This window comes from Elephantulus edwardii, unplaced genomic scaffold (assembly GCF_000299155.1).
Source record: "Elephantulus edwardii isolate Elephantulus edwardi_28Jun2011 unplaced genomic scaffold, EleEdw1.0 scaffold00349, whole genome shotgun sequence".
NCBI lineage: Eukaryota > Metazoa > Chordata > Mammalia > Macroscelidea > Macroscelididae > Elephantulus > Elephantulus edwardii.
The window spans coordinates 1,995,089-2,013,341 of NW_006400099.1; the positions used below are offsets into that span (position 1 = coordinate 1,995,089).

Consider the following 18,253-nt stretch of genomic DNA (forward strand, 5'->3'; position numbering starts at 1 on the left):
CGCTATGAGTCGCAAACGACTTGACGGCACATAACAACAACAACAACAACAACATGCCTTAATATTTTTCTTTTGGCGTCTATTCTATATGGTGTTCACTCAGCTTCTTTAATATATATCTCGCATTCTTATCACGCCTGGGAAGTTTTTCTCTAGTAATTCTTCCACAACTTTTTTTGGTGCCTTTACTTGCTTCTTCCTGTTCTGGGATTCCAATGATGTTAATTTTATTTCTCTTGATGGTGTCCCACATTATTCTTAGGTTTTCTTCTTTTTCCTTCCTTTTTGTTTATGCCTTTTGTTATAGCACATCAGTGGTGATAATTCTATCTTCAATTTCACTGATTCTGTGTTCCATCTCTTCAACTCTGTTCACATGTCCCTCCATCATGTTGACTGCATCTGAAACATTGGACATCGTATTTTGGATTGTGATTTCCTGTTTTTCCAGAGCTTCTAATGCCTCATTTGTTTTAGGTGCGTCATTTTGGATTTTTTTTTAAGCTCTTCCTGGTTTTTGCTTGCAGTGTCCTGTAATTCTTCAAGTTTGTCTTCCACCCATTGAAAATATTGAATCATGGTTTTTTTTAATTCAGTATCAGAAAGTTCCATCAGACTTCCTGGCTTCAGGAAATCAATTGGTATTTTGTCATTTTTTTGGAGTGACACCTTCTTAAAGCACTTAAAGCACTTCTTAAAAAGAGAAACAAGGTAGGAGGCATCTCACTCCCTGATTTCAAATCCTATTACACTGCTGTGGTGGTCAAGACAGCATGGTACTGGTGTAATGACAGAAACATAAATCAATGGAATGGAATACTAAATCCAGAAATCAGCCTGTCTGCCTATGGGCAATTGATTTTTGACAAAGAGGTGAAATCAATTAAGTGGGAAAATGATAGCCTTTTTAAGAAATGGTGTTGGCAAAATTGGAAAACTATCTGTAGAAAACTCAAGGAAGATGTACACCTTACTCCATACACAAAAACCAACTCAAAATAGATTATGGACCTAGGACTAAAAGCAAGGGCTTTACATTTCATTAACGAAAAACTTGGAAGAACTCTACAAGTCCTAATCCACAACATAAACAGTCTTCCAAGCATCCTGAAAAATCTACAACCAGGAGAGGATAAAATAGATGAAAGGGACCTTCTAGAATTAAATCCCTATCCACATTTAAAAACGTCTCCAACAGAGTAAAAAGGGAAGCCACAGACTGGGAAAAAGATATTTAGTAATACCATGTCAGAAAAGGGACTTATATCTAGAATTTATAAAATACTTGAGCACCACAACAAGATAAAGGTAAATAATCCAATTGAAAAATGGGCACAGGATATGAACAGACACTTCACCAAAGAAGACATTCAAATGGCCAACAAACACATGAAGAAATGTTCAAAATCCCTAGCTCTAAGAGAGATGCAAATCAAAACAACTACGAGATGTCATCTCACCCCAGTCAGATAGCAAAATTTAACAGAGCAGCAAACTGCAAATGCTGGAGAAGTTGTGGAGAAACTGGAACCGTTATTCACTGCTGGTGGGAGTGTAAAATGGTGCAACCACTATGGAAGGCTTTATGTGGCTCTCTCAAAAAGTTGCAAATAATGCACACCCATGTTTATTGCAGCTTTGTTCACAATAGCAAGGAGTTGGCAACAACCTAAGTGCCATCAACAAACGAATGGAGAGAGAAGCTCTGGTATATTCACACAATGGAATACTATGCTGCATTGAAAAACAAGAAACTCATGCAATATTATTAAAAATGGGTGTCCCTAGAGGACATTATGCTGAGTGAAGTATCTCAGTCACAAAAGGACAAATATTGCATGGTGCCACTGTTGTAAACAGGACTGATATTGGGGTTGGGGGGAGACTGAGAAAGATGGGTTAAATAATGCATACTGCATTGAAACAGATGAGGGAGAAAACTGTTTAAGAGGGATATGTAATTAAGTATTTTTGTTATGACAAGAGTTCAGAGTGAAGGCTGCACAGTGGAGTGGACCTGGGGGAGGGTTTGTAGAACAATGAAAGAATTTTTCTTTTACTTTTCCAAGAAGGTAGTGTACTGGGGGGGGCGAAGGTTGGGAGGGGAGAAAAGTGCAACAATGAATGAATGAGTGAGTGAATGAATGAATGGAAACCCAAAGTCTCGGTAAATTTTTTTTACATTTATAATATGTTTAAAAAATAAAAGAAAAATTTGCAAATAGAAATACCATTTGACCCATCAGTTCCATTACTGGGAATATACTCTAAAGAAACCATAACTGTCACCCAGGCAGATATATGCAAACCCTTGTTTATTGCAGCTTTGTTCACAACAGCAAAGAGTTGGGAACAACCTACGTACTCATCAACAAATGAATGGATAGAAAAGCTCTGGTATGGAATACTATGCAATATTGAGAAACAAGGAACTCATGAAATATTCCAAATGGTGACCTTGGAGGACATTATGCGGAGTGAAATATCTCAGTCACAAAAGGACAGGTGCTGCATGGTGCCACTATTGTAGAACAGGACTTGACATCAGGGTTGGGGTGAGACTGAGAACACTTGAATAAATTATGTAGACTGCATTGAAACAGATGAGGGAGAGAACTGTTTGAAAGTGATATATGGTTATGACAAGAGTCCAGAATGAAGGTTGCATAGTAGAGTGTACTTGGGGCAGGAGGGGGAAATAATTTTTCTTTTACTTTTCAAAGAGAAGAGTGAACTGGGGGGAGGGGTGTGCAGGGAGAAAAATGCAACAATGAATGTATGGAAATCCAAAATCTCTATGAATGTTCATTAAAATTAATTAAAAGAAGAATCATTTGCATTATATGAAGAAGTAAGGAAAATTAACACTTTCACTGATGTCTAGGTAAAAGAAAACAACTCACCACACTTCCTATTCACTTTCTGTAAATTTATACAGTCGTCATTCAAAGCAATCTAATATAAAATATATATTATTAATTTCATTTATTTGATCAACACATATTTATCTCATGTCTACAATTTTCTATACATAATTTTAATTTCTGAATATTAAGCAATTGATTAAATGGATTTATTTTTAAAAACTTCACACAACACACATCTGTTGCTGAAAACCATATTTCTTTGTAGATGGGGAAAATAAAAAATAAGATGAACACAAAAGGACAAATACTGCATAGTGCTACTGCTGTAGAACGGGACAGACATCAGGGTTGGGGTGAGACTGAGAAAAACTGCGTAAATTATGTATACTGCATTGAAACAGATGAGGGAGAGATCTCTTTGAAAGTGATATTTTATTGGATATTATGGTTATGACAAGAGTCCAGAATGAAGGTTGCATAGTGGAGTGTACTGCAGGGCGGAAATTTATACCAGTGAAAGAATTTTTCTCTTCTTTTTCAAAGAGAAGAGCGAACGGGGCGGGGGAGGGGTGGGCAGGGAGAAAAATGAAACAATGAATTAATGGAAATCCAAAATCTCTGTAAACGTTCATTAAAATTTATAAAATTTAAAAAAAAGATAGAGAAGGGCTATCTAGAATTATCTATCTAGAGCTGTTATACATAGGATTGCTATGAGTTGCAAGCAATGCGATGGCACATAACAACAATAATGCTTAACATATAAGCTGCTACTACAGAATGGCAATATTAATTTCCAATAAATAACCAAGGTTTATGGGATTTCTATGTTTAGGTTTTTGAGGAGATGCCAAACTGCATTTCATAGTTGTTTCTTTTACAATTCTTCCTCCCTTTCCCCAGCAACGCATAAGATTTCCAATGTCTTCACATCCTTTCCAACATTTATTTCCTGCTGTGTTGTTAAATTTTACTACTACTGCTTTATTGAGATGGTTGTCTCAGCTTTTCAAATTTTATTTGCATCTCTCTGGTTACTGGTGATTTTGAACATCCCCTCAGATATTTGTTAGCTACCAAATGACCTCCTTTTGAAGAAACTTTCCATTTTTGTGATTGGGTTATGAGTCTTTTTTTCTTGTGGAAGACCTGTTATTGTGGTCAAGTGCCAACAAGTACAAATCATAGTGACCCTATGAAAAATATATCTGGACACTGGTCCATCCTATGCTATGTTTATCATTCTCAATACATTTGAGTTCATTGCCACATACACTGCATTAATCTATCTCATTGAGTGTCCTCTTCTCCTTCAATGACCCTCCAACTTTCCAAGCATGTTCTTGGAAAGGAATATGTTTTTCCAGGAAATAGTCTCTCTTAACAATACGTCCAAAATATGTGAGATGAAGCTTCATAAACTGCCTCAAAGAATATTTTAATTGCACTTTCCGCAACACATATCTGGTTTTGTTTTGTTTTTTTTTTTCTTTTGGCAATTCCTTCAACACTCTTCTCCAACACCACAAATCAAATGCATAGATTTTTCTTCTGTCATCCTTATTTATCAAGCTCTCAGAGGCATAGCAGGTCACTGTAAAGACTGTGGTCTCAATCAAGCACACCTTAGACTTTCGACTGACATCATTCCTCTTCAGAACATTGGCAAAATCCCTATCATCAGACTTTCTCAATGCTATGTATCTACTGATCTCCTGAGTTCTGGTACTAAGGGTGTTGACCATATCTAAGCAAGATTAAATAGTTGACAGAAAGTCCTGTAGTGACTACGTCTCACACACTTTGGGCATGTAGCCAAGACGGACCAGTCTTTGGAGAAGGATATCATGCTTGGAAAGGTAGAGGGACAATTCAGAAGAGGAAGACCCCAGATAGGATGGATTGGCGCAATAACTGGGTTAATGAGAGTAGGTTTGTCAGAGATAGTGATATTGGCTCAGGACAGAGCCAAGTTCTGAGCTATTGTGCATAGGGTCGTTATGAGTTGTAGTTGATTCGACAGCACATAAAACCAACAAACTTCATTTATGAGACTGAAAATTTCGTCACTAAATGTTTTCCACTCTATTGGAGAAAGTATTTGATGCACACAGGGATTTGATTTTAAGAAGGTCCCATTTGTTGATTTTATCCTGGTTGTGCATTTTGGTTATATTTGCAAACCTATTTAGACTGTAGACTAGGGTTTCTAAATATTTTTCCATTTTGTCTCTTATGATTTTATGGTTTGAGGTTTCACCCCTAGGTCTCTGATCCACTTTGAGTTGGTATTTCTATACATTGTAAGATGTGGACCAATGGTGGGCATATACCTCAAGGATATCAGAGCAGAGACACGGAGATATTTACACTTATGTTCATAGCAGTATTATTCACAATAGCAAGAAAATGGCAACAACAAAATGCCCACCAACAAACAAATGGATTGAGCAATTGGAGTACATTCACACAAATGGAGTACTATACAATACTAAAAAGCAATGTTGTTGAGTACCATCGAGTTGGAACCGACCCATAGCTGAAACTCCAGTGGGTTTTCAGAGGCAGTTAATTGCATGGGAGGAGATTGCCCATCCTTCTCCCAGCAGAGCAGCTGGTGGCCTCAAACTGAGTGCCTTCAGGTTTTCAACACAGCTTCTTCCCACACACCACTAGAGCTTACTATGTAACATGGGACAGTGTAGTGAATATTCTGTTGAATGAAGTAACTCAGTTAAATAGGGAAAAATACTGCATAAGACTCCAATTGTGAAAATAGGGGGATAACTGATAAAGATATGTATAACATGTTCAAGAAGGGAAGCAATAAAGGAGAAAGGGGGTTGAAAAGGTGGATGGGAGAAAAATCACTAGGATAGTAAACATTAGTGGATAGATAGAGAGAGTGAAGGAACAGGAAAGATTCAATGGGCACTTGAAAAGAAATGTGGTAATAGACATAGAGCAATAGTAATTAATGACATAAAATTCAATGAATGATTATATAAAACACAATGAACATGAACGAAACACAAGGGATATGAATGATTATATGCAAACCAGACTAAGATGTGCCTGATCCAGACCATGTTGTTGTTGTTATGTGCCATCGAGTCGTTTGTGACTCATAGCGACCCTATGTACAACAGCCCTAAACCGTGCTCTATCCTATGCCAATCTCATTGCCTCTGACACACCCATCCCGATTACCCCAGTCACTTAATCAATCCACCTCATAGGGGGTCTTCCGATCCAGGCCATAGTCTTCACAATTACCTGTTATACACATGAGAGTTGGACAATGACTACGGATGACAGAAGAAGAATTGATGCCTTTGAGTTGTGGTGCTGGAGAAGAGTCTTGAATATACCATGGATGGCCAAGAAAACAAATAGGTCTGTCTTGGAGAGGGTGAAACTAAGTTTCTCCTTGGAGGCTAGGAGTTTGAAGCTCCATCTCACTTATTTTTGACAAGTGGCCAGAAGAAACCCATCCTTGGAGAAAGACATCATGCTTGGAAAGGTGGAGGGACAGTGCAGGAGAGGAAGACCCCAGATCAAGTGGATTGACACGGTAATTAGGAAAATGGGGATATGTTTCAGAGTCAATGAAGCTGGCTCAGGACAGGGCAGGATTTAAAGCTATTGTGCATAGGGTTGCTATGAGTCTCAGGCAACTCATAACAACATATACAAACCAATAAAAATAATTTAAAGATTCTATATGACTTGGATTCTAACCACTGGGCCGACTGGCAGCATTATGATAAATGGTGAAGGGATTGAGACTGTTAACAGCTTTCATTATTTTGGCTCCAAAATCAACACTTTTGGTACCAGCAGCCAGGAAATAAAAAAAAAAAACAACAACTAATTGAATTGACAAAGTCTGCTGTCAGGGACCTCTTCAGGGTACTGAAGAGCAATGACAGTCTGGATGCTAAGGTGTGCCTTATACAGGCCCTAGTCTTCACAATTGCTTGCTATGTATCAGAGAGCTAGCCAATGACTAAGGATTATAGAAGGAGGAGAATTGATGTCTTTGAGCTGTGGTGCTGGAGAAGAGTGTTGAATATACCATGGACTGCCAGGAGAACAAATAGGTTCATCCTGGAGAAGGTGAAACCAGGCTTCTCCTTCGAGGCAAGGATTCTGAAGCTTTGTCTGACACACTTTGGACATGTTACAAGGAGGGACCAGTCCTTGAAGAGGGACATCATGCTTGAAAGGGTGGAGGGACAGAGAAAGAGAAGACCACGTCAGAGACAGTAAAGTTGGCACTGGATAGAGCAGGTTTCGGGGCTATTGTACATAGGGTTGCTATAAGTCACAAGCAACTCAATGGCATATAACAATAACAACAACATATGATGCAACTGTACCCTTGCTAGGAATATACGCTAAGGAAAACAGAACTGAGATACAAATGGAGATTTGTGCACTGATGTCCATAGCAGCTTTATTCACAATAGCAAGAACATGGAAACAGCCCAAGGGTCCATCAACAAACAAATGAATTGTGAAACTGTTGTATATTCACACAGTGGAATATGACTCAGGAGCAACAATTTTAAAAAATACTATAAAATATGGGAGAGGTTAGAGAACATTATGCTGAGTGAAACTAACTCAGGCACATAAAAACAAATATTGTTTAAGACCGTTATTGCAAAAACATAAAGATGGCCAGTGAGATGTGTAAGGATATACAAAGAGGGAAAGAGGCAAGGTTGTGGATAGGGAGAGGGAAAATCACAGGGTTGAAGAGTTTGATGAGTGGTGGGAGAGAGTGGAGAAATGATAATAAAAAGCATATAATTTGAATGGATATAATTTTTTAAAAAATTATCGTATCATATGATGACAAAAAAGTGGAGAAACTGTAATCCTTCTGTATGGATGATGTTGTTGTTGTTATTAAGTGCTGTCGAGTTGTAGGCAACTCATAATGACCCTATGAACGAAAGTCCCTGACACTTGTGTGACTTTCATCCTTTCTCTAGGTTTATAGGGTTTCCAGAGGCAAGCTATTTCAGAAGTGGATGCTACTCCTGCTTTCAAGTTTGTTTTAATCGGGGATCTCCACCCAACACCGTCTACCATGGGTAACCATTATCGCATTTGACAAATTAGTGTCACAGTGTTCAGCTTCACAGCAACCACAGTTACCTCTGTACAGCAAGTGGACACACCAGGGATATATATACGACCTAGAAGGATGTTTGAACAAAAACAAGGAAAAACAGGCCTGAGGTCGCCGGATTAGAGTAACCCACCTTTGGCTTGGTAGCATCACTTTCGGTCTACTAGGCCAACTGGTCTCTCTCTATGTTGTTAAGTGCCATCGAGTCATAGGCAACTCATAGCGACCCTATGAATGAAAGTCCTCAACACTTGTGTGACAATCATCCTTTCTCCAGGTTTATAGGGTTTCTGGAGGCAAGCTATTTCGAAAGTGGATGCCACTCCTGTTTCCAAGCTTGTTTTAATTGGGGAGATCCACACAACACTGTCCACCATATGACAGACATTTCAGAAAACAGCTTGTCAGTGTCTCAGGAAATAAAATATATACTTATCATATACTATAGAAATAACACACCTACATATTTGTTGTTGTTATATACTATCAAGTTGCCTGTAACTCATAGCGACCCTATGTAAAATAGCTCTAAACTTCACGCTAACCTGAACCAGTCTTACTGTGTCTGACACCTCTATCTTCATTACAAAAGTTACTGTGTCAGTCTATCACATCCAGGGTCTTTCTCACCTGTGTTGTCTTTCCACCTTTCCAAGATTATGCCTTTCTCCAAGGACTGGCCCCTCCTGGCAACATGACCCAACTATATGAGACAGAGCTTCAAAATCATTGTCTCAAAAGAATAGCTTGACCCACAACCAGGAGAAGATAAAGTAGATGAGTGGGATCTTCTAATAATCAAATCCCTATGCACATCCAAAAACTTCTCCTCTATCACCTAGGAACTTATATTTCCCCAAACAGAAAATAACATAAATACCCTTCAATTGGTAAAGCGATAAAAAAAGTATACATTTGTACAATGGAATATTACTCAACATGTGAAAAGAAGAAAATATTGCTATACAAAGCAACATGGGCAAGTCTCAGAAATTATAAGTGCAATAAAAGAAGATGTATGATTCCATTTAAAATGACATTTAGAAGGGAGTGCTGATGGCCTAGTGGCAAGAAGCTGCACTGCAGTTCCGAAGGTGCACGGTTCAAATCCACCAGATGCTCCCCTGGAGAGGGAGGGACAAACTCCTCCTGTGCCAGTCGGATCCAATTCGACGGTACACCAAATTAAAAATTGTTATGTTGTTATGTGCCATTGAGTCGTCTGCGACTCATAGCGACCCTATGTACAACAGCCCTAAACCGTGCTCTATCCTGTGCCAATCTCATTGCCCCCAACACACCCATCCCGAGTACCCCAGTCACTGAATCAACCCACCTCATAGAGTGTCTTCCCCTCCCACGCTGTCCCTCTACTCTACCCAACATGATGTCCTTCTCTAAAGACCTGTCTCTCCTTACAACATGTCCAAAGTATGTCAGGCGAAACCCCAGAATCCTTGCCTCCAAGAAGCAGCCTGATTTAACCTTCTCTAGGATGAATCTGTCAATTCTCCTTCTGTCCTCCCTAGTCATTGTCCAGCTCTCTGATGCATAACAAGTGTACCAGTTTTGAATCCGAGCAATAGTATATGAGAGATGCAATCTTTCCAACATTTATTGCTTGTTGCTTGCTGCCCTTTGTCACTGCTACTGCGGTGAGATTGCCTTTCATTGTGGTTTTGATTTTCATCTTTCTTGTTGCTGTTGATTTTGAGCATCTCTTTATGTGTCGTGGGTCATCTAAATCTCTTTCTTTGCAAAAATTCTGTCCATGTCTTTTGCCCATTTTGTAATTGTTTATCAAGTGTGGTTGGGTTTTTGTTAATTTGTTGGGTTTTGTTTTGTATTGTTTTGTTGTCTTGTGGAGGCCTTGTAGGATTCTGTAACTTATATTGAGAAACTTTTGTTATGAGAAAAGTCTGACATGGCATTGCCAAATGTTTCGGTTTCACCCCCCCCCCCAGTTAGTAGGTTGTATTTTCACCCTATTGGTAAAAGTTTTTTATGTACACAGGGACTTATTCTTTATGAGGTTCTATTCATCTATGTTATCCTCTCCTAGTTGTGCATTTTTGGCTATATTTGCCAGCCTCTTTATACCACAGGCTAGGACTTCTAAGTTTGATACCATTTTGTCTCATGATCTTTATGGTTTGGGGCTTTACCCATAAGTCTCTGTTCCACCTTGAGTTGATTTTTGTGTATGATGTGAGATATTGGTCCTGCTTCAGCTTTCTGCAGGTAGAAGTCCAGTTTGCCAGCATCATTTGTTGAAGAGATTGTCATTTCCTCATTTGACAGGATTTGTTTCCTTGTCTAACACCAGCTGGCTGTAGGTGGATGGGTTAATTGCTGTGTTCTAGATTCTGTCCCATTGGTCTGTGTCTGCCATTATACCAGTACAATGCTGTTTTGGTTATTATAGCTGTGTAGTAGGTTTTAAGATTTGGAAGTACTATGCCTCTCATTTCATTCTTGTTTATCAGAAGTGCTTTGCTTATTTGAGGTCTCTTTCCTTTCCAAATAAATTTGTCAAGTGCCTTTTCTACCTCTTTGAAAAATGAATTCAGTATCTGTGCTGGGATTGCATTGAACAAGTTGATTGCTTTTAGTAGGATTGTCATTTTCACTATATTGAGTCTTCCTGCCCATGAACAGGGAATATTTTTCCATTTACTTAGGTCTTTTATTGTTTCTTACAGTAGTGCTTTGTAGTTTTCTTTATAAAGGTCTTTTGTGTTGCTGGTTAGGTTTACTCTCAAGTACCTCAATTTATGGATGGTCATTGTAAATGGTATTGCTTTCTTAGTTTCCTTTTCTATGTCTCCCTTGTTACTGTAGAGGAATCTCATTGAGCTTTGTATATTGATTTTGTATCCTGCCACTCTATTAGATGGGTCTAATATGTCCAAGAGTTTTTTGTTGAGTCCTTAGGGTACTGTGTGTTCACTATCATATCATCTGCATATAGTGACAGTTTTACCATATCTTTGTTGATTTGGATGTCTCTTCTTTCCTTATCTTTTTTATATTTTCCTAACAAGTACTTACAATGCAATATTGAAGAGGAGTGATGAAAGTGGGCATTCTGTCTGGTCCCTTTCTTTTTTCCATTGTGAATAATGTTAGCTCTTGGTTTTGCATATAAACTTTTCACTATTTTAAGAAAATATCTTTATTCTTATTTTGCTGAATGTTTTATTTAGAAAGAGATGTTAGATTTTGCCAAAGATCTTTTCTCTCTCAATTGACAGGACCATGTTGTTCTTGTTCTTTGTTTTGTTGATGTGATTAAGTTGGTTGTTTCTCTTATGTTGAACTGTCCTTTGCCGCGTTCCAAACCCGCCCGCGGGATGAAAAGAATGCACACGACACTGGGATTCGCTGCAGCTGAAAGCTTCTTTATTGTGGTAAAATGGCGGCCGCCGCGCGCCCCCAATTCCTCCTCCCAGCCCCTTATATACCCTTTACCTAGATAGCTTCTATGCTTAATTTCTATTGGTTCTTACTCCACTAACTTAACTAATCCTATTGGTTGTTAACTATCTATTCCTATTGGTCTATAACTTCCTATTCCTATTGGCCTATAACTACTTATTCCTATTGGCCTATACTTAACTCTAACTCTCCAATCAATTTTTGCCACAATTGCCGTTGCCATTCATGCTTCCTGACACGTCAGCACCTGCAGCTCCTGCAGTCCTTGCATACCTGTTATGAATCCCACTTGGTCATACTGTTGGATTCTATTGGCCAGGATTTTATCAAGGATTATTTTTTCATTTTTTAAAAATTTTCTACACTTTACATATAAAGTTCATAAAGTTTGTATACATTGTTTTTCACACTAGATCTTTGTATCTATATTCATGAGATACATTGGTCTGCAGTTTTCTTTTTTGGTAATGTCTTTGCCTGGTTTTGGTATTAGAGTTATGTTTGCTTTATGGAATGACTTTGGTAATATTCTCTCTTTTCTTATTTTGAAATAATTTAAGGATAATTATTGACAGATCTTCTCTGAGTATTTGGTAAAATTCAGTCAGGAAGTCATCTAGGCCAGACATTTTTTAGGTCGGGAGGGAGTCTTTTTATGACCAGCTCAATGTCTTCTTTTGTGATGGGTCTGTTCAACTGTTCTACACCTGTCTGTGTCAACCTGAGTAGAGTGTGAGTTCTGAGGAATTTGTCTTTTTTCCTCTAGGTTTCCAAATTTATTGGAGTATAGCGTTTCATAATATTCTGATATTATCAATTTCATTTCATCTGGTTCTATTGTGATGTCACCTCAATAATTTTTATTCAAGTTATTTGTATCTTCTCGTTGTTTTCTTTTGTTATGTTTGCCAGTGGTTTGTCTATTTCATTAAACCTTTTGAAGAACCAGCTTCTGGTCTTGTTTATTGTTTCAATTGCTTTTCTGTTTCCTATCTCATTGATTTTATCTCTTTTCCTTATAATTTCCTTCCTTCTAAAGACTGTGGGGTTAGATTTTTGTTTTTCTCTATTTGATGGAGGTGTTTAGTTAAGTCATTGATTCTGCTTCTTCTTCTTGCCCCCCTTTCTTTCATGATTAATATTTTATTGGTTGTTTTAAGGGCCAGTACAAAGTCATTATGAACAACCTGTACACAATTCTTAATGCTTTTATTGTTGTTGTTAGGTGCTGTCAAGTGGAGCACAACTCATAGGGACCCTATGAACAAAAGATCTGAACCCTGTTCTATCCTGTGCCATCCTCACACTTTCTGACACATGAGAGCCCATTGCAGCTGTCACAATGATGCCAGTCCACCTGGTTGAGGGTCGTCCTCTCCTTCATCAGTCCTCCACCCTTCCTAGCATCATGTCATTCTCCAAGAAACATGTCCAAAGTATGTGAAGTGAAGCCTCATCATTCTTGCCTCCAAACAGCACTCTGGCTGCACCCTCTCCAAGACATATCTGTTCATTCTCTTGGCCGTCCATGGGATATTCAGTGCTCTTCAACATCACAACTCAAAGGCGTCAATTCTTTTCCTGTTTTCATTGCCCAACTTTTGAATGCCTAACAAGTAATTGGAAATACTGAGATGCACATTAATCTTCAAACTGACGTGAATCTCCTCAATAATTTGGAAAGGTCCCTATCTACAGATTTTCTCAGTGCAAGGCATTTCCTTGTATTCTTAGTGTTGTTGTTGTTGTTGTTATGTATCATCGAGTCACCTGTGATTCATAGTGGTACTGTGTACAACAGCTCTAAACCCTGCTATATTCTCTGCCAATATTATTGTCTCTGACACACCTACCCCCATTACCTCAGTCACTGAATCCATATCATCAAGGGTCTTTCCCTCTTGCGCTCTCCCTCCACCCTCCAAAGCATGACAGCCCTCTGCAAGGATAGGTCCCTCCTTGCAACATGTCCAAAGTAGGTCAGATGAAGCTTCAGGATCCTTGCGACTAAGGAGCAGCCTGGTTTCACTCTCTATAGGATGAACTGTTTGTTCTCCTAGCAGTCCATTCAATACTATTCTCCAGTACCACAGCTCAAAGGCATAGATTCTTCTATCATCTTTAGTCTGGCTCTCTGATGCATAGCAAGTAATTGCAAATACTATGGCCTGTATCAGGTGCACGATAGTCTTCAGACTGATATTGTTGTTATTCAGTATTTTGCAGAGGTCTCTGAAAGCAGACTTTCCCAATGCAATTTGTCTTTTTATTTCCTGGCTGCTGGTATCAGGAGTGTTGATTGTAAAAGTAAACAAACTGAAATAGTTAACAATCTCAATCTCTTCACCATCCATCATGATGCTGCCAATTGGCCCAGTGGTGAGAATCTTTGTTTTCTTGATGTTGAGTTTCATTCCCTATTTAAGGCTGCAGTCCTTGACCTTCTGCAGCAAGCTCTTCATGTCCTCCTCAATTTCAGTAAGCAGGGTTGTGTCATCTGCAAAAGGCAGATAGTTGATGACTCTTCCTCCAATCCTGATGCCACATTTTCTTCATAGAACCCAGATTCCTGGATAATCTGTTGTGCACGTACATATCAAAATTCTAAAAAGCCATGTAGTTATAATTCTTTTCTAAATTCCAGTGACTTTCCAGCTTGAAATTTGGAGGAAATTTTTCATAAGGAAGAAAATAAGTACCAATATCTTCAATTGCTGATAAACTGTCACTTCATTAAATCCGACTAATTCTAAATTTACTATCACACACACACTTGTTGTTGTTACATGCCGTCGAGTCATGTGGGACTCATAGCGACACTATGTACAACAGCCTTAAACCCTGCTCTATTCTGTGCCAATCTTATTGTCTCTGACACACCTACACCGATTACCTCAGTCACTGAATCAATCCATCTAATCGAGAGTGTTCCTCTCCTCTGCTGTCCCTCCACTCTCCAAAGGATGATGTCCCTTTCCCAGGACTGATACCACATTAAGGGGACATTAAGGCAACAGACTTCCTGACCTCACTGGCTTTCCTGGCTCCTCACCTTCAAATTCTGCAGCCAGGGAAGCCAGGGCTGAGGGAGGCAGGGAGGAGGGAGGTCTGCCCTTTCCTCTTGTAAAATTCAGGCTCCCCCTGTCACTGTCTTGGTTCAAAAAGAGGCCTGGGGATTCTAAAAATGAGAGGGGAGAACCGTTAAGAACTGTATGCATCTTCAATAGGCCTAAGAAATTAGTAGTAGAGAACCTCTGATAAGCAGGGCAAAAGGAGGTGAGAGGAGGGTAGCTCCTGTCCTCATGGAATAGGGAGAAGGAAGAGGTAAAAGTTAGAGGAGAGAGGGGTTCCCCTCCTCAGCCCATTGCTTCTCTCTAACTCCTCTCAAAGTTTGAGAGAACAGCTTATCTACCCCATTCATTTTTCCCATGTCAAAAGCATCTGAGCAGGCTCCACAAGGGAGTGGGTCAGCTTGTCTATGGGGGTGCCTGCTCCCTGGAGAGGGGCAGTGGTCAGCAATCTGGAGGAGGCCAGGATGGGACTAGGCCAGGTGGGGATAATGAAGGGAAGGGGTAGGCAGCCTGATCTGTCCCTGCCACCTTATTTTGTGTCTGCCCCATACTTCCCTGGCACTCAGAAGAGACCCCACGATGGGTCTGGGAGTGGGCAAGGCGGGTGCCAATGTTAAACAAAAGTTTAGAGTGTGAAAAAGTAGAAAAAAAATTAGAATGTATCGCTAAGCCAGCAAACCTTCTCTTTGTTGCAGAGGATTCTGATGAGTAGTGGCCCAGCCTGCACCCAGGGAGCCTATGGGTCCCTTCAGATGGTGGAGGTTTTGTCTGTTCCATCACCCAAGGCGTGTCCTGTCATGCTCAGACACAGAGACTCCAGAGTGAGATTGATCCCCAGGTCAGGCCCAGGGACTGGGTAGTGTGGAAGAAATAGGAGAACGGCCCGGGATGATGAGTGGACCAGAAGCGAGTGGGTACGCTGTGCAAAGCTGTGTCTCTGACTGGGCATGTTGCTGCTGTCTCCAGGTTTGGCAAACCACGGATTCTGTCAGCCCTGGTCTTCAAGGCTGGGGCTGGTCTCTTCTGCAATGCCTGAGGTGATAAAGAGGCCCATCCTGCTGGGTGGGAGGCATAAGGAACTGCCACTGGGTCCTCTGAGCCACCCCCATCCCCACAGAGCCAGTTATGGGGAGTGACTGTGAGCTGAATGCCCAGCCTTTCTGCTGCTCAAGTGTCTGCATCTCTAATGCAGCTTTGTGAGGTAATGTCTGGAGAAGCTTCAGTACTTGCTGTTTCCAGGAAACAGGCCTTTCTTCGGTGTCTCCATGAAAACCTCAGGAGTCAGAAACTTTTCAATGAGCTGGACGTGAATGGTGATGTTCTCTTCATCCGGCCTGGACACTAGCTACTGAGTGCACACTTTGTGCATCACGCATGTAAACTGGGGATATCTTCATCAAATGACATCAAACTGGAGCTGGTTCATTGTCATCAGCAGGAGCTGCAGTTGATGAAATGGGAAAGCTCTCTGTTGCTGAAGGGTCTTTGGCCTCAGTGCCCTTGTCTGTGACAGAATGGGCTTGCGGAGGCTCAGCACCTGGCAGCATTGTCTCTCCTCCACCCCCCGCCTCCCGCACTTCCATCCTTGGCAGTAGGGGTGACAGTGGCTGCAGAAGCCATGGTGGCCTGGAGGACATTGTAGGCCTTGATGGGGGTGATGATGATCTGCTGTTGCTCCTGCAGAGCATTTAGCAGATTCTCACTTTTCAGCACATCCTTTTCCAGGGACTCGAGGACACTCTGCCTCTCACACAGCTTCTGGATGCTCAGGACTATCTTATGGCGGGCACCTTTAGTGACATTCTGAGACTCCATGTACTACTCAACCAGTGTCATCATCTCCCCATAGCTCATCTGTGAAAAGAGGTCTGCATACTCGTCCAGGCAAAGACTCTTGAGCCAAGAGGAAATATCCTTCATGCCACTGCTCTCCTCTTGCAAAGTGTTACAACTGGAGCCCTGATCCTCCATCGGCTCACTGCCAGAGGAGGCCATACTGCTCTGGTATGGCAAAGGCAGCTAGGGCGAGGTCTTCTGGACTGGATCATTCTCCTGGGGCCTGTGGGCTCATAGGGATGAGTGACATGGAGCACTTCAATGGGCTGGGGTGGATTTGGCAGGGGAGACCTGTGTTTGCAGTGCTCTCAATACTGGTGATGGTTGGTGACATGGAGCTGGGTGGATGGAAGGGCATGTGTCCCTTTTCCCGGGGTGGTGTCTCCTGCCAGCCTGGTCCTTTCTTCCCAGGACCCAACTCTGTAGCACCCCCCTCCACTCTTCTGACCCATGGCATGAGTGATAGGCAGGCTCCAACAGGGTTCAGAAACCACTAGCCACTTCCATGTGACTTAGCCAAAGTGCTATTGCATTGCAGTTCTCCAGTGTGGTGGCTTGGTGGATGAGGGCATAGGAGAACAACGGGTGGTTCTCCTCAATGAAGATATTTCTCTCTATTGAGTAGGCCAGTACTTTCTGTAGTAGCCTCATGCACTCTGTTTTGGCCTCTGTATTGCTTGGCTGGAGCAAGGATGGCCACTTCTCTTTGGACTCCTGCTGCCACTGGCTGACAATAGCAGTACTGTTGGCCTCTGACTGTAGCTGGCAGATGCCATTGCAATCTGCCAGTGAATGCTCCAGATACAACTGCAGGAAGCAGGCCTAGATGCAGATGACCCACCTCAGAAGGGACAGCACTCTGCTCACACTCATTCCAGCCATTGAACCGGCCATCAAGGATGCCCACTTGGTCTTGGAAAATCATGGTTCCAGGTCTTCAGCCAGGGTGTGAAGGAAGGTGATGGCTAAGGCCAGGACCATCACATGGTCTCAGCTCTGGGCTCCTATCACCACTCCTCTGAGGACCAGGGCTTGAGTGGTGGCAACAGGAGGTGTGGGGAATAAACTTGACCACATTGAGAAATGTGTTGGTCCAGCCATGCCTCTCCAAACTCCACCCTGGCCTCTGCTGGCACCACCACTCGGGCTTTCTCAAGGCACCACGACCTCAGTCGCAGTCGCCACCTCTCTGGCCCATGAGCTCCTCTCCCTCCTCTTGCACCAACCACCTCTTCTGCCACCTCTCAAATGGAACCTTTTAAAGATTAAATCTCTGTGCTCATCACAAACTTTTTCCAACAGGGTAAAAAGAAAGTCTACTGACTGGAAACAAACATTTGGCAATACCATTTAGGACAAGGGTCTCATAAAAAAGTTTACAGAATACTCTTGCGCCTCCAGAAGAAAAAGACTGATAACTCAATTACAATATGAGTGAAAGACATGGAAAAACATTTCACAGAGGAAGGCATTCAGGTGGTCAAAAGACATGAAGAAATGTTCAAAATCACTGGCAATAATAGAGATGGAAATCAAAACCACAGTGAGTTACCATTTCACCCCAGTAGCAGTGGCAAAGCTTAGTAGGGCAGTAAACAATAAATATTGGAGAGGATGTGGGAAGGTGGGAACTCTCATACATTGTTGGTGGGATTGTAAAGTGGTGCAAACACGTTGGAGGACATTTTGGTGTTTCCTCAAAAATTTGAACATAGAAACTCCATATGACTCAGCTATTCAACTACTAGGAAAATACTCCAAGGAAATTAGAACTGAGACACAAATGGAGATCTGTACACCAATGTTCACAGCAGCATTATTCACCATCTCAAGAACATGGAAATAGCCCAGATGGATTGAGAAACTGTGGCACATTCACACCATGGAATACTATGCAG

The 18,253-nt window shown here is 41.2% G+C and overlaps 1 pseudogene; it reads right to left on the reverse strand.

Moving 5' to 3' along the window:
• Nucleotides 1-15,267: 15,267 nt before the first annotated feature.
• On the reverse strand, nucleotides 15,268-17,280 carry LOC102863363 (annotated as a pseudogene).
• Between the last annotated feature and the right edge of the window lie 973 nt (nucleotides 17,281-18,253).